Consider the following 20,802-nt stretch of genomic DNA (forward strand, 5'->3'; position numbering starts at 1 on the left):
TTATTTTTTATGCTTTGTTCTCCCTTTCATTTAGAGTAGATTATTCAGTTTATTTTACATGGTTTCATTAAGGAAGTGAAGAGTATTGAAGCTTATCAACCATTGTGAATTTATCAAAGTTGGCAGCACTTAATATTTGTTTTAAAAACTAATGGAGAAATGTAAATTTTTTAATAGCACGAATATTCTTTCTCATCTTTACCTCTCTTTGTCTTCTGCATACTGAGATACTAACGGACCTTTCCTCCTTTATTCAAACCAATAAAGTTGTTGTGTGCCACCGACTCATAGCTATTCTATAGGACAGAGTAGAACTTCCCCATAGGGTTTCCTAGGCTGTAGTCTTTATGGCAGCAGATCTCCAGGTCATTTCTCCCGTGGAACCGCTGATGGGTTTCAATTGCTGACCTTTCAGTTAAGTAGCTGGTACTTAACCATTGTGTCACCGGGGCTGCTTAAACCAGTAATGGCTTTTGTAACTAAAAAAAAAAAAATTGTAGCATTGAAAATTTGTTTTTACTGATGAGACGCAGATGTTTATTAATCTTTTATTGAAGTAGTTCTCTATATTAAAAAAAAAATTATTGAGATATAATACACATGCCATAGAAGTAACCCTTTAAAGTGGTGTTTAGTATAGTCACAAAGTCATGCGTTAATCACCACTATCTAATTCTGAAACCTCTATATTTTTTATATTAAATGTAGATATGAATGTTTTAATACAATTGAAGAATTTTTAATAGTCAGCTCTGTTGTCTCAAATTCAAATTCACTGAAGAAAACTAAAGCTGGTGGTTTTTGGTAAGGGCAGAGCTGGAAACATTTGCTCTTAATTTTCTGATGTGAATACACATAGGGCCTTCGTTAGGGGAATTTCTACCACAATTAGGCATATGACTCCCTCAGATGAAATTCAGAATCAGGGCTTTCATTCATCGATTCAGCAATCATTTACTGAACCTCTACTTTATGTCGGGCCCCAGCAGCCACAAGTCAAACGAGACTTTCTGAGAAACGTGTGGTCAGGTAGGTGAGAGACTGGGCAAGCCGCTCTGTTGGCCTTCACGATGCCATCTGGCTCTAAGCCTGGAGGCACTGCTGAAGCCATGGAGAGCAGTGTGTAGGGATCATGTCTGTGGATTTGTAGGAGGGAAGGTGACTGTATCTCTAAAGATACAGCAAACACAGGAGAGATGACTAAGTTCTTCTAAGAGATGAACGCCGAATGTCCCTGCCATGTGGTGAGTAGGAATTGAAGAGTTGCCACTCCAGTATGGTTTCAGCCCTCAGTTCCCTCCTGTCTCTACATACATACCACCTGGCAGAGAGAGTCCTTCCTTGACCAGCCTATCAAAAATAGAACGCTGCCCTGCTCCATCATTTTGCTCTGCTGTCTGTGTCTTCTGGGCTCTCAGACATGTCTTAGTTTCCCAGTGCTGCCGTAACAGAAATACCACAAGTGGATAGCTTTAAAGAACAGAAATTTATTTCCTCACAGTTCAGGAGGCTAGAAGTCGGAATTCAGGGCCCTAGCTCTAGGGGAAAGCTCTCTGTCTGTTGGCTCTGGGGAAAATCCTTGTCTCTTTCTGCATTTGTAGCCCCAGTTCCTTGACGATATTCACATGGTATCTTGCTTCCCCCTTTTGTGCTTGGGGCCATGTGTCATCTGTTCTTTTTATAACTGGGAAGTGATTAGGTTTAGGACACACCCTACACTAATAGGGCCTCATTAACATAACAAAAGAAAACTCTATTCCTTAACAAGATTACATCCACAGGTATAGGTGATAAGATTCCGAAGCATATTTTTTCTCTTTTTTTAATTTATTTGCTTTAAGTGAAAGTTTACAAATCAAGTCAGTGTCTCATACAAAAATTTTGCTATGTACTCCTAGTTGCTCTCCCCCTAGTGAGACAGCACACTCCTTTCCACCCTGTATTCCCCGTGTCCATCAGCCTACTTCTGTCCCCCGCTGCCTTTTCATCTTCCCTCCAGACAGGAGCTGCCCACATAGTCTCATGTGTCTACTTGATCCAAGAAGCTCATGCTCACCAGTATCATTTTCTATCTTATAAAAAATATCTGTCTTATAGTCCAGTCCAATCCCTGTCTGAAGAGTCTGCTTTGGGAATGGTTCCAGTCTTGGGCTAACAGGAGATCTGGGGACCATGACCTCTGGGGTCTTCTAGCCTCAGTCAGATCCTTAAGTCTGGTCTTTTTACAAGAATTTGAGGTCTGCATTACACTGTTCTCCTGCTCCATCAGGGATTCTCTGACAGGGCAGTTATCAGTTGTTCTGCTGACTCTTCTTGAAGTGCTCCTCCATTGGCCCCATGATTCTGCTCTCCTTTGCCTCCCACATTACTGGGAGTGACCTTGCCCCACACCTTTTGCTTAAGGAAGAAATGTGGTCATCTTTGACCCTTCTGCCTCCCTGCCCCCTAACTACTTGGCTGGTTGCTGAATCTTTCCTCGGTGACTCCTTTCCATTCCCACACTGGCCACTGCCTGGGTAGGGACTCTTATATCTGCAGTACTGCTAATTCTCTGCTTCTAGCGTTACAAAGTGATCTTTCCAAAACATTGATTGGATCATGTTGTTTTTAAATCCTTAATCCTTCTATGGCTCCCCATTACCAAAGATTGGATCTAAAACTCCTTTTAAGACCCTTTTCAACCTGGCAGGCATCTGGATTCTCAAACTAATTTCTAACCTCAACACACACACATACACACGCATGCACACACACACACACACATTATCTCTCCTCCCCTTCCCTCCTGTCATCTCCCCTCCTCTCCTCGCCTCCTTCCCCATCTACAGGGCTTGTCAGTGCTAGAACATGCCGTGTGCTGTCCTGCTTTGAGACACTGTGAATAGAATGTCCTTCCTCGCTTGTCTAACAGAAATATCCCATGCCTTGGCGAGGCCACCCTGACCCTGCATTTTCCCTGCGTGCCGAATCAATCTGCCCCCTTTGTTTCAGGCACAGCCCTGTTTGTATACAGCATACTTTTGTTGGCTGGGCCACGCAGGCTGCCTCCTCCATTTGTTTATCAGCTTTCTGAGGACAGTATCTGTCCTATTCATCCTTCAATCCTCAGTGTCTAGCAGAGTGCTTAGCACATAGTAGGTATTCAGTAGATACTGGAATGAGGGAATAAAATTCAAATAAATGAACACATTAATGGCTACAAACCAACCCCTATAATGGCTTCCATTTAAGCTCAAACAAGTTTTTTTTTTTTTTTGTAAGCAAGAGTTTGCAACAGAAGTATATAACCATAACTGTATGAAGTGGTCTTCGTTGTCCTCTTAAGCTATCTTCGGCAGTGGCGTGTTTTTATAAATGTGGAGAACTACACATGGGCGAATGTGTAACAGCTCTTTTTTGTCCAGGAATGAACTGAATTTTGTCATCATCTCGACAGTTCTTTCCTGGTCAGTGGTGTGGAGACATGAAAAGTTTTTAGGAAAGTTCAACACATTTGTAATAAAAGTTTGTTATTTTGTTTTGTTCATTGGTTTTTTTTTTTTTTTTATCTGTTTGTTTTAGTTTTCATTTGGGAAGCTAATTGTAAAAATGGGGCAGGGACGTCTGACCTCTCCTAACTTCACAAGGGGGAGGAGAGAGAATCACCGTTAGCATCAGCTCAAGGCTGATCCCTATGAGGTGGAGGACAGACATACCTCCCCCCTCCAATCCTTTTGCTAATTCTGACACCAGCTGTCCCTCCCGCGACACTCTCTACTTCTCCGCTGGTTTTGACAATTTGTTACAGTGGCTACACAGAACTCACAGACCACACCCACGATTATGGGGTTTATTAGGGAAGTAAGAGGTTACAATTCAGGGTCAGCAACGACTAAGGATACAGTTCTTCAGTGAGGACAGCTCCTTGGCTATGCCTAGAGGCAGCCTTCTCCCTCAGCCCCTAGGCCCCCCAGCCTGGCCTCTGTCCTGCTTGGGAAAGTATAACAAAGTTCATTAGCACTGCCAATAAGTACACAGAGTACCCCACTCTGCCAGAAAGGCTCCTGCCTGAAGGTACTCAGCTCTCTTGCTCCATGGGTTGTCAAGCCTACTCTAGGTGCCTCGCTCTATGGGCGTGGAAGCCCACTGCGCCGTCTCACTCCAGTCTCCTGGTTCTGCTGCTGCCATTTATCTGTTGCTGCTTCTAGCCGTCTCGGGCCATCTCCAATGTTACAGCTCTTTCTCTGTCTCCTGGGTCTAGGAGGTTCTCAGCACAGGAACCCTGGGTCTGAAGGATATGCTCCATTCCTGGCTCTTCTTTGTGGTAGTGAGGTCTCCTCTCAGCTCTGGGGTTCACTGTCTTTTTAAGCCTAGTGGGATGGCAAAACTGACCAATCCCCTTGTTAGGATTCTATACACCTTATTTGCATGGTCCCACGCCCACAAAGGGTGCCATACACCTTACTTGCATTATTAGCATGTCCAATACCCTGGTGGGCTACAAGCACCTTATTTGCATAGTCCTATTACCCAATCATTACAAAACCACGAATGGCTAAAAGGGCCATGTTAAGTAACAGAGACACAGGCATTTAGAAAACCAGAGACAAACTGGTTTACTGAAGTACTAACTGAGTGAATTCACCTATATGGGGGAGCCAGGAACCCTGTGCGTTAAGGAAAAATTCATCCCTACCACCTCCCTGGTGGTGGTAGTTTGTAAACGTGGCCTGATTTTCTGGGCAGTTAGTAAACTGATACTACTGTTTCTCTTTCCCTATCACCCATCTCGTTAGTTTTCAGGCCTACATACCCTCTTTTCAGTCCTTACAAAGAGAAAATTTAGGTGCACTTACAAACACAATGGTTGACAATTGTAACAATAATAATAATTAAAATTGCTGTCATGTTGATTCCGACTCACAGCTACCCTATAGGACTGCCGGCCTTTTGGTTAGCAGCTGAGCTCTTAACCACAGAACCACCAGGGCTCCAATCCAGGCTCAGTATGTTTGCAGCTTCATAGGAGGTATCTGTCTTTGAACTTGCGTTGACCTACGTTGCCTGTCTTTCCCCTCATCCTCCGCATGCACCGTGCACATTAAGAAGCGAAAAAGATGGCTTCCTTCCTTTCTAGATATATTGACTTCTCAATGAGTTATATACAAACATATTTTAGATTTCTTTCTTGGTTGCTTAAATCTGTAACGTTTCCTCCTAGGTTAGTATTATGGCCATGAGATTTTTCTTGGGTGCTGCATTTCAAACAGCCAGCTCTTGTAATGTGAGAGAAGAGTTGGCCACTTGGGGGCACCCAGGTATTTATTTAAAGGGAAAAAAACAGGAGGAATTGCTATGGACAAGTAAATTTCATCTCAAGAAAGAAGGAAACAATTGCCAGTGCACATAGTCCATTCCAACATAACCCCTCCAGAAAGGAGGCCTGTGTTGAACACAGATGACCATCCCTAAGGAAAGGAATTCACCAGCCAGCCTGATTTACTCTACGGAGACAGAAACACCTGGCCTGACCTCTGGGCAGGGCCCTTTGTGCCAGGTGCCCAATTGTCAGTGGTGTTCTGCACAGGCACACAGCTTTGGGGATCTTAGAGGGAGGCCAGCGTGGAAAAACAGAATGGGTGATGATTTCAATGGGCAGGCAAATTCAACTGTAGGCTTTTCAGAAACAGAATAAACGTCTCTTGCAGCCAATTTGTTGAGACATTTGAAAAATCACATCAGCTCTTTGTCTTGTTTTTGCCACTTCATGAAATAAAAACAACTTCTTTAAAATTATTTCTAAGAACACGAGGGCAAATAGTGTCCTTAAATTTTGGAAAGACCAAATGGATATGTGGATTGTCCAAACACAGAGAATTACAGAGGCCAGAAGAATTGAAAATGCTGGAGAATGTTACAGTTAAAGGATGGGCATTGGAGTCAAAGATCCCAGCTCTACCATTTACTAACTTTTCTGCTCACTTCTAACATGCCCAGATCAACAGTTTTTCAGACCACTCATACCTACATTCCTGTGACTCTACCATGTTTTTACTTCCCCTCAACTTCCCTCGCATCCTAACTTTCCTCTCTACTCAGCTTATATTCCATGGTTCATCACTGTGATCACTCTACTTGCCTCCCTTCTCTATCATACTCTCCTGCAAACCCCGACTCTGGTTAAAATCAGTTCTTTACTACCTCTGCACTTTCCCTCCAGTAGCTGAGCATGCCTGGACACACATATACACACGCATGCACGCAAAGCTCTGATGTCATTAAATGGATCATACACACCTCCCTTCCCTTCCCTTCCCCTCAGCACTTGGGCAAGCCTACCACATTCTGTAGTCAATTCATCCCCTAACCCTCCCAGGTGCCTATTTCACACTTTTTTCTCTTTCCTCCAACCTCCAACATCCCTTAGTATCTCTCATCTAATGATCTTGCTTCTTATTTCACTAAGAAACCAGAAGCAGCCAGAAGAGAGCCACTGTATCTCCCTACCGTTGAACCCCTGCTCCCTCCGTACATCTTCCTCCCCATCCCCTGTCCTTCATGATGGATGTGCCGTGTGTGCTCCTGGTAGAGTTCCATCTCACCCCAATGCAGCAGATCCTTCTGTTCCTGCCTGCTCTAAACTCTGCTTCTAATGTATCCTCCTACTAACTTTACTTAATGTGCCTCTTTTTGTTGGATCATTCTCTTATTCATACATTCTATAATGCCTTCCTTCTTTAAAAACACCCCCCTTAATCCTGTCTCTCTCTGACTTTGCCGCATCTCTCTGTTCCTCCTTAAAGCAAACCTCTTTGAACAGAGAAATTGAAAAAATAATAGTATCTAACTTATACCAAACCAAACCCATTGCCATCAAGTCGATTCCAACTCATAGCAACCCTACAGGACACAGTAGAACTGCCCCATGGAGTTTCCAAGGAGTGCCTGGCAGATTCAAACTGCCGACCTTTTGGTTAGCAGACGTGCCTCTTAACCACTACGCCACCAGGGTTTCCTATCTAACTTATAACCAAAAAAAAAAAAAAACGAAACCCAGTGCCGTTGAGTCGATTCTGACTCATAGCGACCCTATAGGACAGAGTAGAACTGCCCCACAGAGTTTCCAAGGAGCACCTGGCGGATTTGAACTGCCGACCCTTTGGTTAGCAGCTGTAGCACTTAACCACTACGCCACCAGGGTTTCCAATCTAACTTATAAGGCAGGTGCAAATATCAAATGAGATATTGTGTGTAATAAGATATTGTGGCAATAGTGTTGACTGTTATTATAATAATTATTAAATAATACAAATGATTTAAGTCATATATGTGAATGCTATGTAAAACAAAATTTGCCAGCTATACTTTTTTTTTTCTTTTTACAATAGCTGATTTCAGAGTTATAACTTGTAATCCATAGTAATTGATAACATAGTTGGAGAAAGTAGACTTAAGTACATGAAGTTAAACACCATAGATTATTTAAATAACCAGTTCAGACAATAGTAAAGCAAAGGCCACTAGCCATAATTAGTTGTCTAATGAATTTGTTGATGATGATTGTTATAAGTATTGAGGAATGAAAGTGGCATTTTGATCCAAGAGGACTTTGTGGAGGATGTGGGTTTAGGGTGCCTCTTGAAGGCTGGGGAGATTTTGAAGTCTTTAGGTTTGCATTCAGCTACTAACTTAAAAGGTTGGTGGTTTGAACCTACACAGTGGTGCAGCCAAAGAAAGACCTGGTGACCTGCTTCCATAAAGATTACAGCCAAGAAAACCTTATGAACAGTTCTACTCTAACACATGGAGTTGCCATGAGTCGGAATCTATTTGATGGCAAGGACTTTGGCTTTGATACTGGAGAGGAGGGAAGGGCAACACAGGGCAGGGTGGGCCAGTGGCACAAACCCAAAAGCAGGGGAAAAACTAGGCAGCTTGAAAAACAGAACAAACCAGTTTGGCTGGAAGGAGAGGTTTTGGGAGGAAGTAGTTCCAGAGGAAGGCAAAGGAAACAGGGTAGGAGCTAAAGCAGGTGGCTTCAGGCTTAAGGAACTCCCAGGGTGACGGAAACCATCTTTACTTAATTGGGCAAACAAGAAGGAAGGAAATATTTCTGGGTGATGAGGTAAGAAGGTAAATTACGTCAGTCTTGTGTTTACCACGCCCTGTCCAGTCTGACCCTGCAGTGCAGGCCGCTGGGCGGGAACCTTTGCTTCCCAGGAAGTGGGTAGGTGTGCAGCTACTGAACTGTCTTTTTTTATCCACAAGAAGCCTCACTCTAGTTCTGAGGTGACTGTGACTAGAAGGCAAGTGACAATTTTCACTATGGCTCTTTATTTAAAAAAAAAAAAAAAAATGAAGAACCTTGGAAATTAAAAATCAATAAATCTGGAAATAATTTCCATTTTAACATGCATATTGAGAAATACTGAATGTGTTTTTCAGTAGAGTATATTGTGTCATACTAGTTTAATTTAAAGCTGTGTTTGCACTGTGTGCAGAAGGTGGGACAGGGCCGAAGTGGTCTGTGAACTGATCCAGTGAGAAAAAAAGAAAGATAAGTTATCTAGCCAACCTGGAGATTACATTTGTTTGAAATTATACAGTTTTGTGTAAATTTGCTGCAACTTGAAAGGGTGCCAGCGCGCATGCACCTTAAGTTTTTTGTTATTACCCTGTTGCAAAATGCTGTTACGTTCTGGAGGGTTGGAAGCGGTTTCCGAGCAATTTGTGGTGACTAAGAAAATGATCCTGTAAAAGCAAGAGAAGCAATGTTTAAAAGTAAAATGTAGCTCTGAACTATGACAGGTGTTGCAGAGTAGGGGAGGGCTGTGAAGACAATAGATGGCTTTGCTGTAAGCACAGCCTGGCAACACGCATCGCAGGTTACATAGTGATTGTCAGTTGGCGGGCACGGCGAGGAGAGAACGCCCGATGACCTAATGCGCCAACATATGTGAAGGCACTTTGTGACTACGTGGAGGCATTGTTATTATAGGGTGTGGACCAGATGGTAGGAAGAGCATGAGGCTGGAGTCCTGGGTTTGAATCCTGAGTCCATCTCATACTCCTGTACCGGTTGTCTTGAGGTGACTCCAACTTATGGTGGCCCCACTTGTGTCAGAATAGAACCCGTGCCATGGCCCACAGGGTTGTCAGTGGCAGTTTTTCGGATGTAGATCGCCAGACCCTTCTTCTGAGGTGCCTCTGGGTAGACTTGAACCTCTGACCTCTTGGTTAGCAGTGGAGCATGTTAACCATTTATACCACCCAGGGACCCCTTCTCATGCTAGGTTCCCCTTTCCAGAATTGCCTTTTTAAAAGTATCTTTCTTTCACCCTTTAAATCAGGTATTCTTTACTTTTTTTGCACAATGGGGATACCTTTAACAGTCTAGCCAAGCTAATGAATCTCTTTTAGAAATAATGTTTTGAAATGTGTAAAATTAAAATGGGTAACATTACAAAGGAAACCAATTATACTGACATACAATTATCAATAAAAAGGTAAGTAGTGATATAATGATTCAGGTCCTTCATTATTAATGTGTTACAAAACAAAATCTAGTGGAAAGTCTAAGAATATCGTAATTTCAAAGTATCAATGAAGCCATATTTTGAGATATTAGCAGCAACTATAATGTGATCTGAAAGTATCTTTGGTTTCTATTGGTGACAAGTCACAGGTACAGCTTATTTTACTGTAGATTAATGTCTACATTTGTGATTGAAAAGATGTTTAATTTTCAATTAGAGGTTGTAAAAATAAAGTTGACCATCCAAATTCATGTTGTTGTTAGGTGCTGTCCAGTCGATTTTGACTTATAGCAACCCCACGTGACAGAGTAGATCTGCCTCACAGGGTCTCCTAGGCTGTATTTTTTGTGTGAGCAGATTGCCAGGTCTTTTCTCCCAAGAAGTGACTGGTGAGTTCAAACCACCGACCTTGTGGTTAGCAGTGGAGCTCTTAACCACTGCACCTCCAGGGCTCCTTAGTTTATAAAAAACAAACAAAACCAAACCCGTTGCCGTCGAGTTGATTCGGACTCATAGCAACCCTACAGGTCAGAGTAGAACTAACTGCCCCATAGGGTTTCCAAGGAGTGGCTGGTAGAGTTGAACTGCCAACCTTTTTGCTTAGTAGCCAAGGTCTTAACCACTATGCCCCTGAATTCTTAACCACTATGCCCCTGAATTCTATCTGAGACACTCAGAAACCTCATGCCTTAAAAGTCTACCTTCTCCTTTTCAGCTGTGCACTCTGAAATGGCAATGCCCTTGTGCCCCAGCTACAGACATCCCTTTCGTGCTAATGTCTCCTAAGTCTCACTTCCCATCCAGGCAGAGACTAGGGCACCACCATACTGGCATCTGCTGTTCATGGTACCCAGGACCTCAAACTTAGCCTGCAAAAGGAACTCACCTTGATCATCCCTCCTTCTTCCCACCAACCTGCTTCCTCCTGTGTTCCCCAGCCCTGAATGACTCCGGCACAGAACGTGGCGCAAGCAGGGAAGCTAGCAAGCATTGCCACTGCCACATTTCCTGCTGGGATAACTACACCACTCTACCTGACAGAGTTTCTGAAAGTGCTGATTTGTACAGTTTACTGCACTGGTCTGCCCTTCCATTTACCTGGAATATCTTCTAAATTCCTGCTTATCCTACAAAGCCTGTTGTTAGTTGCCGGCTTCAACTCATGGCAACCCCCTGGACAACAGAATTCAAAACTGCCTAGTCTCGCACCACCCTTAGAATCGTTGGTATGGCCGAGTCCGTTGTTGCAGTCGCTGTGTGTTTTGAGTGCCTTCCAATCTAGGGGGCTTATCTTCCAGCACTAGACTGGATTCTTTTGTGATCCATAGGGTTTTCATTGACTAATTTTTAGAAGTAGATCACCAGGCCTTTCTCCCTAGTTTGCCTTAGTCTGGAAGCTGCTCTAAAACCTGTCCATCATGGGTGACCCTGCTGGTATTTGAAATACTGGTGACATAGCTTCCAGCATCACAGCAACATGCAAGCCACTACAGTGTGACAAACTGACAGACGAGTGGTAGCCGCAGGCCTAGTGCCTCGTCTTTCCCACATGCACATCTGCTCACTTCCTGGTTTAAAAATCCCCAGATGATTATCTCTTTCCTCCACAATGTGACATCAGAGGACTCCTACCTTCCTTGCCAGTGTTTTCTTTTGCCAGTCAAGGTCCCTGAAATCCCTCCCATGGCCCTAACTCCATCACCCCTTTGCTTTGGCAGGTCAAGTGACCTCTGCCTAGAGACCCTTTGCTTTCCATATCTCCTTCAGGTCTGGGTTATGTGGCTTCTTCTCTGGAAGGCATTTCTCAGCCTGCCCCTTCACAGAGGACTGTCCACTGTGTAGTCGTTGTCTGCTCCCACCCCACCCAACTCCCTGCCCTCCCTCTGCATTTAACCAGGGTCTGGCAGGGTTTCATATATGGTAGGTGCTCAAGAATGTCTGTGCAATGGAGGACAGGGTTATACAAGTATGTGATTGGCAGCATGAACTTTGGAGTCAAAGTGCCTGGGTTCTAATCCAACTCCACTACTAGCTGTGTGATATTGGGAAGGTACTTACTATTCGGGAGCATTGGCTTTCTCATCTGTAAAACTGGTATTATAATAGCATTATGAGGTTTAGATGAGTTAACACTTGTAAAGCACTTTAGAACCATGCCCGGCTCATGGTATGAGCCCCCAAAACATCAGCTGTTAAGATTAGTTTTAGTTTCAGTAGTGTGTGGCTTGGGTTCATTTCAAAGTCACATCCAACTATGCTTTTATTTTTGCTGGGGTTTTGTTAAAGTGTGTACTATAATTTGGGGCCCACTATTTAACTGTTTGGAGCCCTGGTGGTGCTGTGGCTAAGAGTTCAGCTGCTAACCAAAAGGTTGGCAGTTTGAATCCACCAGCAGCTCCTTGGAAACCCTATGGGGCAGTTCTACTTTGTTCTACAGCGTCTCTGTGTGTCAGAATCAACTCAACGGCAACAGTTTTTTTTTTTTTTAATTTAACTGTTTTTTTTCATCTTAGAGGTTGATATCAGACATTTATTTTAGCAGAAATAATTTATGTGAGGCAAAAAAATAAATGCTTTTGACAGAAAAATCCTGGGGACCACAGACTTTTGACAGCTCCATCAGCACTTAGCTAGCTATGCTGGAGGTCTCTCCAAGTTTCTTCCATTTTAGAGATTACCTTGGTCTCCCAGGAATTTTTTTTTCAGTTCTTTGGGCAAAGGGGAGATCAGTATTACTTATCAGAGGATATCTTTGGGGATGCAAATCATCATAGGTTTGCAAACCAGACCCACATAAAAGAGATGGTTTTGAATGTAATTTTTTTTTTTTTTGCATGAGCATTTTCATATCCTCTAGAAATGTTCCACTCTTACGGTGGGATCAGTAGCGGAATGCGGAGCACACTGGGAGACACGGTCAGAGGAGGTGACACCAAAATGACTCTCTATAAAACTTTTGTGCGGTGTTTCAGCAGAAATTTAATATTTTTCATAAAAATAACCCCGTAGTTAGTTATAACAACAAAAACATTTTTCGTAAGCCCAGCTTACATGTATCAATGTACCTACAAGGCTAAAACTCTATGCTGATTTACTTTTTGAACCTTCTGATGAGCCCTGGTCAGAGCTGTCATTATCACCCAGTTACAATAACGCTTCGAATCACGTGGTTTTGTCTGCAGGCGCTACAAGAAGGCGTTGTTTCTTTGCTGCTGGTGTTTTTACAGTCACTGATGTTTGTCAAATTTTCTGGTGTTTTAGCTACAATATTGTAGTAATTAGTATTTGTGAACCTATATCCATAACTTTTTGAGACTGAGGTAATAATTAAAGGAAAAGGGGAAAAATTTAAAAAGGCTTCTGCTCAGTTACTAATAATGTAATTCGATGGAAAAAGATTTTACAAAACAGTTTTGTTGTTAGTATTCATATAATCCAAGGAATATTACGTTTAAGCAATTTACAGTTACACTTTTCACATGTTATTCAATGATTAAAATTGGTAATAAATGTTACTAAGGATTCTGTATGGTGTGGTATGGGTGAGGGGCCATGGAGGTGGGGGGGAGTGACACCATGGGTTACCGCACTGGGCGACAACAACCATAGTGACACCACTGCCTTCCTGTGGGAAATTTTCAAAACACGATCCTTACCAAACATTGTATATGGCATTGATGTACTCTTATAAACTGATCCTTCTCTCTCCCCTTTTTGTTTTTCTTCCAGTATCAAAATAGTACTATTTCCCCTGAGGTTTGTCAACTGTTCCAGCCTTCTCTTGGTTTTGCCACCAGGTGGGGTACTGTCACCTTTTCGGTGTCAGCCACAGGTCCTGAGGCGAGTTTTCCTTTCCCACTGAAGTAATTGTCTTGCCCTCTCATTCTAAAGTGATCGCCAGAGAAATTCTGAGCCCTGACTGGGGGTGAGAGAGGGCAGCTGGGAGAGTGTTAGATCTGAGATAGTCTCCCGGCTTTTCATGCCTGACCTTGTTGAGGTAATATGCTAATGGCTTATGTTTCATAGGTTTTGAGTAAATTTGATTTTACCAGAAATACGTGTAAAGGTATTTGGCAACAAGTGACTCAAGTTTTTCTTGGCATTTTCAAGCTTATACTTTAGGAGAAATAATAATTTAAGTTTGGAAAGCTTAAGCAGTAAGTTAAAATCCCTCTTATTTATATATTATTTAAAAAAAATAAAATGGGTATTTATATTAAATGGAAGCAAGTCATTAGAACTAAAATTGCTCTTGGAGTTAAGAAGTAGGAGAAAAAATGTGTATTTTGTGACAGCGTTATGTTCAAAAGCCAAGCATGGATACTCTTTCTTAAGCAATATGCCAGCATATTATTGATTCTATTGTAAGATTTAACTGCCTTAAGGACATTATCAATTATGTTTTTCTAGAAAGAAAAAGAAAATGAAATTTCTTACTTTGAAACCATAGTGAGTTTAAAAGGCAGCTGATTCTTTTTTAGGGCTTTGGACCCATTGGATCCACTTCAAACCCCTGCTGAGAATTTGCATTTTTCCTCCCAGATATACTTAATCAGAATCTATAGTTTAACATGCCCCACAGGTGATTCTTTGTATAATAAATTTTGAGAATCACTGCTGGACTAGTGGTTCTCAGAATAGGTCCGAACCAGCAGCGTTAACATCACCTGGGAACTTTAGAAAGGCAAATTCTCAGCAGGGGTTCCAACTGGAATGAGCTACCCTGCCTTTATATTATAAATGTATCCTGAGTTAGATGGTAAAACTGAGTTACAAGAGTGATTTTCAAATTTACCGACACTGAGTCAGAATTAGAAGTCAGGAGGTTCTTTGGTGAACCTCTTTAATTTGTATTAATATTATTTTGGACTTTAGTGATTGATGAAGTTTTAGGCATGTTTAATGGAATCAACCCGGCGGCAACTAACAACGACAACACCACGATACTGTAAAAAAAAATCTGAAAGTAGTGATACCATGTGAGTTTGATTCTCAGAAACAATAACTTCACGTGTCCCTCTTATGCAATGCAAAATTGCAGTATTATGTGTTCCACCGCCACCACCCAACTTTGACAGCAGTATAAAAGTCATTCCATGGCCCTCGTGGAGGGCAGACTGTATTCGCCTTGTTTAGAATGAATCAGTCCCTTTAATACAGTGTCTGAGGGGAGGGAAGGGCATGAGAGTTCTCTGTTTTTAAGGTTGTGTTTTAAGGTTTCTCAAGCAGCAAGAACAGAAGCGAAGCCCGATGCCTTAGTCCACCCTCTATGTGGGTTTTCTTTCTCACAGCCCTGCAGTGTCTATTTAACATATGGGGAGTGGTTTCAAGTTCATTACTAAAGCTTATAGGCTAAAGTGCTTTGTGGGCTTGGCTAGGACTTAAGTTGCCTTTAGGGAGTCAGCCTGCTGTGAGCTTGAGAACAGGATTGCATTCCCTGTTTCTGTGGATTCTCAGGGTAGTAAATTTTTTCTGGGTTTTGGGCTGTCAGCCACCTTGGAGAGTAGTTTCATAGTAAGGAGTCTTCTGTCTTTCAAGCAATATGAAGCGACTACTTCCACAGGGGCACCAGGTTAGTGGGTAACGTTTTGAATTTTGCCAGATTTTCTTTCTGCACTGGGGGTGATGATGTGACAAGGACAGGGTAGCAGCTGTGCTGTTGCTGCCTTGTTTTTGAAAATCGTGTGACTTTGTTGATCCTATGGGGACTTGGGGGGTGCTGTTTCTCCTGATCATATATGCATTGTTTATGATATTGAATACAAGTGGAAACCAAGAAGAAATGACATACAGTATATGTTTGGAGTTGCAGCCTGGAGATCTGTATTTGTTTGTAAGCATTTTCGGTTCCTTTTTTCGGAATTGCTTTCCTTGCGTCCTCCCATTCGGCCTTCTAGATATCACAATGGTTTTATGCATGGTTGGCTTCATTTTTTTTTTTTTTGCACATTAGGCAGCAGCGTGCGGTGGCCCAGCCAGTGTCCCTGTGCCTCTCCATACTTGTGCAGGCTTGTCTGATGCATGGTTTCCCCTGGGCCTACTGCTTACAGTTACAATGAACCGGATACAAGTTCAATTTTCTGTCTGAAAAGTCAGATATTTGTCCGCTGTGCCTCATAAAATACCTGCCTTAGAAGCCATTTGGGCAGAGCGGACAGGTGGATTACGCTGGACTGAATCTTGTCCTCAGTTGTCACTGTGCTTGTTCTCAGATTAGGGCAGGGGTAAATAATGACTGTAAAACTGGAGTGTGTCTTGTAAAACATAAAAGCACTGTTAACAGACATAAAAATGAAATTAAGTCAGTAGAATTAAGTACCAAGAGAATATCTTCCTTAACCTCATTAACTTGAAGACCTAGAGAGCAATTCTACTTTTGTCAATTTGTCAACAAAGCAATCCCGCGTCAAAGTGTTCTATAAAAGGAGTTCAATTTGATGGTGTTTTAAAGTTTGCAACACATTATGAAGTACAGCTTCTCTTGTATTTCAAGTATGATTCGACTCGAAGACAACGAGTTTGGTCTTTTCGATTAGTTCAAGGTAATTTAAACTAGTGTTTAAAATATGCCGGCGGGCTTCTGTTATTGACGTTTTATTGTCCTCTTTGCTTCTCACTGGGAAATACTATGTATCAGAAAAAATCTCTTCCTTCATGTTCTCCTCTGTTAAACAAGAAAAAAAAATTGAGGGAGAAGGGAGACAGAAATAGGTACTTAAAAAAAAAATCACCGAGGTGAATCTACTACACTTTAAGGATCCCAGTTCGCATCTGTGCTGAGGCTGAACTTGTAAAGTGATTATGGCTGCATTGCCATTTTGGGATTACAAAATTGATGGTAATTTATTCCCCCAAAAGACAGTTGTATTACTGTAAATACAGTTGTATTACTGCCCATCTCTGGAGATATTTTCTTTAATAACAAATCCGTTAGATCAGTTTAGCTTTCCAAAAAAAAAAAAAAAAAGGCAAAGATTGCTAAGAATTGTGTTATATACACACCATTACTGCATATATGTGCTATTATGCTGTTAATGGTATTAATTTCAGTTTTAAAAGCAGACCTTTGTAGAGAGGATTTTAACAGTTCAATGATTTCAAAGAAAACTGTTAAGACATTTTACTCATTGATGTATTTGTTTGTGCTTAATGGGTACAGATAAGAGTTTTTAAAAGTTCACACAAAGCTCGTTTCTGTCTTAAAGACCTTAATTTCTGTGTTCTCAAGTGCTTCATAGCCTGTTCACCTTGAGGTAATAACGAAGCAGGATCCCACTCATTAGAAACGGAAATAAACAATCTGGTAAGGGATAGGGTAAAAGGGAAACTCCCTAAAAACCAGATTTTAGGGTTTTCCCAGAGACTATTGACATTAAAATAAGTTTCCTTCAAAAAGGGGGGGAGGTGGTACCATAGTCTGCTAAAAATCTATAATTTGGGGATAAAGTAAGTAAATCTCAGATTATACCTGTTTCTGAGCTTGGGTCACACACTGCAATTCTTGTTCTCATCTTGCTGAATTTGGTTTAGTTCTATTACATCTCTGACTTTTGGCTCAAGTCAAGTAAAGACAGGCATTTTTCTCACTCTGTATGGTCTAATTCTAGGTTAATCCTTGAACTGATTAATTTTTATTCAACATGATTTCTTGGTGATAGGCAGAGTGCACTAGTTGGCTCATCAATCTCAGATGGTTTATGAGCCTTGCTGATGACCCAGAAACATGTGATCCCAATTTGCTTTAAAATACACCAGTTTCAAAGTTGAAGACAGATGCTTAGACGAACGATTTCCAGTTGAACTGGCCCACACCTGAAACAACAGAGAAATTGCATGGCAGTAGAAGATAAGGAGTCTGAGGAAACAAATAACTGTGAATGATTTTGGTACTCGAAGTGGGCTTTCAGACTGCTGAACCTTGGTCGATTTTCGCCTAATAGGCCGGTTCTGTTGACACCCCTCTTCTCTGGCATTCCTGCCCATAGTCTTTGTGTGTGTGTGCGTGGTAAATATATAGGTAACAAAACCCTTTCAACAGTTGTCACATGTACGGTTTGGTGACGTTAATTATCTTCAGCATGTTGTTCAGCCATCACCATTAACCGTTCCTGAATTTTTTCCATCACCCTTAACAGAAGCTCGATGCCCCTTAAGCTTTGTGTCTCCCTTTTCCATTCCCTGCCACCCTTGGTAACTGCAAATAAACTTGGTCTCTATACATTCGTCTATTCTAAATAATTCGTATAAGTGGGATCATGCAATATTTGTCCTTTCATGGCTGACTTATTTCATTCAGCATAAAGTTTCCAATGTTCATACATGTTGTGGCGTGTATCAGGACTTCATTTCTCTGTATAGCAGAGTAATATTCCATTGTACGTATGCACCGCATTTTGTTTATCTATTCGTCTGTTGACGAACAGTTGGGCTGTTTCCACCTTTTGACTGCCCATAGTCTTGATCCTTGTGGTAGATGGCTTGGGAGGTATAGAAGCTTAATGTGCAATTTATAGCTTTGTTAGATTCATTTAGTGGCAACAATGAACAGGCCACCCCTGCCTTTTCCATACTCCCCACGCCTGGTTCCTGTCTTTAACGCTGTTAAATTCGTTTAGTCATGACAGAAAATAGTTATTATCTAGAGAGATTGCAAAGGCTGAGGGAACTCTACTGCCTGGGCTGATCCGACCACAGATTTCCCCAGTTCCCTGTTTCATTCTGAAGAACTCAGGCTAAGTCTGACCTCCCAGCATTTCAGGGTTGGCGGGGGGGTGGGGGGGTGGTAGTAGTAGTGATAGCAGGAGTTGTAGAGGTTGTGGTGATTGTTATAACAGTAACTGTCGCTTAGATAGCATTTTCTACGTACAGCCACTGTTCTAAGTCACTTAATCTTTACAACAACCCCAAGAGGGTGATTGCCTTTATTATCCCCATTTTACAGTTGAGGAAACTGCCCCAGAAAGGTTTCATAATTTTTCCCAAGTCACAGCAGCTAGTAAGCAGCAATGCCAGTATTGTGCCTTAGGGGAGCGCTGTGGCGGGGGGGTGGGGTGGGGAACTAATAAGAGAAGTTGACGCTCTTGGAAAGTATAATCCGATGTTTATTATCAATGAGGAGCAACCATGTAAACACTGACCTCCGTGCAGTTCTCATAATCGAAGACGCTCATGTTGACCCACTGTCCACCAGTTGGGTATGTCTTTTGTGTTGATCTTCTGCTGGGGGCGAGGGGGTGGGTGGGTGCTGAGGGTGGAGAGATTTTGCTTCGCTTTCCATTCTGCTGGTGACCAATGGCAAGAACCTGGTGACTGGTGGCAGTGCACAGAAGTTGCCTGTGATCAGTATGTGGGACCAATGGTGATCAGTCCGTATGGAGAGCAAGCCCACAACATTGACTGCTGGCTTCTAACTAGTTAAGCTAATCTTAAAACTTACCAGCCTTTTTAAGGCTAAAATAATAAAACTACTAACATGAAGAATTTGTACATTCTGGTCATTCAGTTTTAATTCGATCTGTATGAATGTCCTCCTCATTCTTGTCCAGTATGACTTCCTGCTGATAATGGAAGCTCTGGTTATTTTGTTAGCCCTGAAGACTTTCTGAGGCTTAGTGGAAAGCCAAGAATGTGAGGCACACTATTTCCTTTAAAAACATAAATGTACATTTGAAAAATTCTGGGCAAATAATTTACTCTAGATTCGACTAAAACTTAACCATGTAGAAAATACATTTGGAATCTTTCAAAGTATATAAAAGTGTAGTCCAAAGAGCTTAAATAGTTAAGTGTTAAAAAAGAAAAGAAATCAATATAAATTCCGGTCTTTGGATGCCAAAGCACTTTCTCTTCCTAAAACCAAGAGAGGAAATCACAAAAGGAAAAGGTCAATAAATCTGAATTTTCTGGGTAGAAATATAAAAGCTTTAAGTACAAAGATATTTATTAAAGCATTATTTATAATAAAGAAAAATTGGGATAATTGAAACATATAGTAGTAGGAGAAAATTCCATTATGATCATTTATAGCTAGTAAAATTATATTTATGAAAAAATTATAATAACGGGAAATAGTAATGATATGTCTTTAAGTTAAAAAGCTGGGGATTAAACTATTTGCACAGCACATAGTTGGCCATGTTTAAAATATTCCCATCATGTATGCACTATCCCTAGGGAGTTAGCAGAAAGGGTGGCCACCATAAATTAACAGTGGCTATTTTGATGGTAAGATTTCTGGTGGTTTATATTTTCTTCTTTATGCTTTTCTACACATTACTATTTTAAGCAATATTACTTTATATTCAGAAAAATAAAGGTGAAAAAGACTATTCATGGAGAAAAAAAGAGAACAAAATACACCAAAATTTTATAGTAGCTTAACATCACCCCAAATTTATTTGACATGACTCTAAGAATGATTTTAATTTCCTCAAATCTTTTGTAAATTTAAGTTCCCCTTAAAAAGAATTTATTATTTTTACTTAAAAAATTAGAATAGATTAGGAGTTACAGGTTAGAGTTGAGACAAATTCAATTTTTGTAAAGCACAGGATCATTTTACTTTGGAGAGCAGTTATTTTGCTGCACATATGCATTATATTAGGAAACTTTTGATTTTTTATGCATCAGGTTTAAAATTTTAGTCAGATGTTATAAGTAATCAAATTATAAAGTGGTTGTTGTTGTTAGGTGCCGTAAAGTCAGTTCCGACTCATAGCGACCCTGTGTACAACAGAACAAAACACTGCCCAGTCCTGCGCCATCCGTACAATCATTGTTATGCTTGAGCTCATTGTTGCAGCCACTGTGTCAGTCCACCTTGTTGAGGGTCTTCCTCTTTTCCGCTGACCCTGTACTCTGCCAAGCATGATGTCCTTCTCCAGGGACTGATCCCTCCTGACAACATGTCCAAAGCATGTAAGACACAGTCTCGCCATCCTTGCTTCTAAGGAGCATTCTGGTTGTACTTCTTCTAAGACAGATTTGTTCGTTCTTTTGGCAGTCCATGGTATATTCAGTATTTGTCACCAACACCACAATTCTTCTTCGGTCTTCCTTATTCACTGCCCAGCTTTCACATGTATATGATGCGATTGAAAATACCATGGCTTGAGTCAGGCACACCTTAGTCTTCAAGGTGACATCTTTGCTCTTCAACACTTTAAAGAGGTCCTTTGCAGCAGATTTACCCAATGCAATGCATCTTTTGATTTCTTGACTGCTGCTTCCATGGCTGTTGATTGTGGATCCAAGTAAAATGAAATCCTTGACAACTTCAATCTTTCTC

General features: G+C 41.4%; 1 protein-coding gene across 4 annotated transcripts in view; it reads left to right on the forward strand.

The window, feature by feature from the left end:
- The window catches only part of PLD1 (phospholipase D1), a 227,897-nt gene that overhangs the window by 25,187 nt on the left and 181,908 nt on the right, over nt 1–20,802 (forward strand). For 2 of the 4 annotated variants that reach the window (XM_049867116.1, XM_049867114.1), the window contains exon 1: nt 13,933–15,087. The exons of the other annotated variants lie outside the window; for them this stretch is intronic. The gene's annotated coding sequence lies outside the window, so the exon portion shown is untranslated. Of the gene's footprint in view, nt 1–13,932; nt 15,088–20,802 lie in introns of those variants that run through there. 4 annotated transcript variants of the gene reach the window in all.

This window comes from Elephas maximus, chromosome 23 (assembly GCF_024166365.1).
Source record: "Elephas maximus indicus isolate mEleMax1 chromosome 23, mEleMax1 primary haplotype, whole genome shotgun sequence".
Classification (NCBI taxonomy): Eukaryota; Metazoa; Chordata; class Mammalia; order Proboscidea; family Elephantidae; genus Elephas; species Elephas maximus.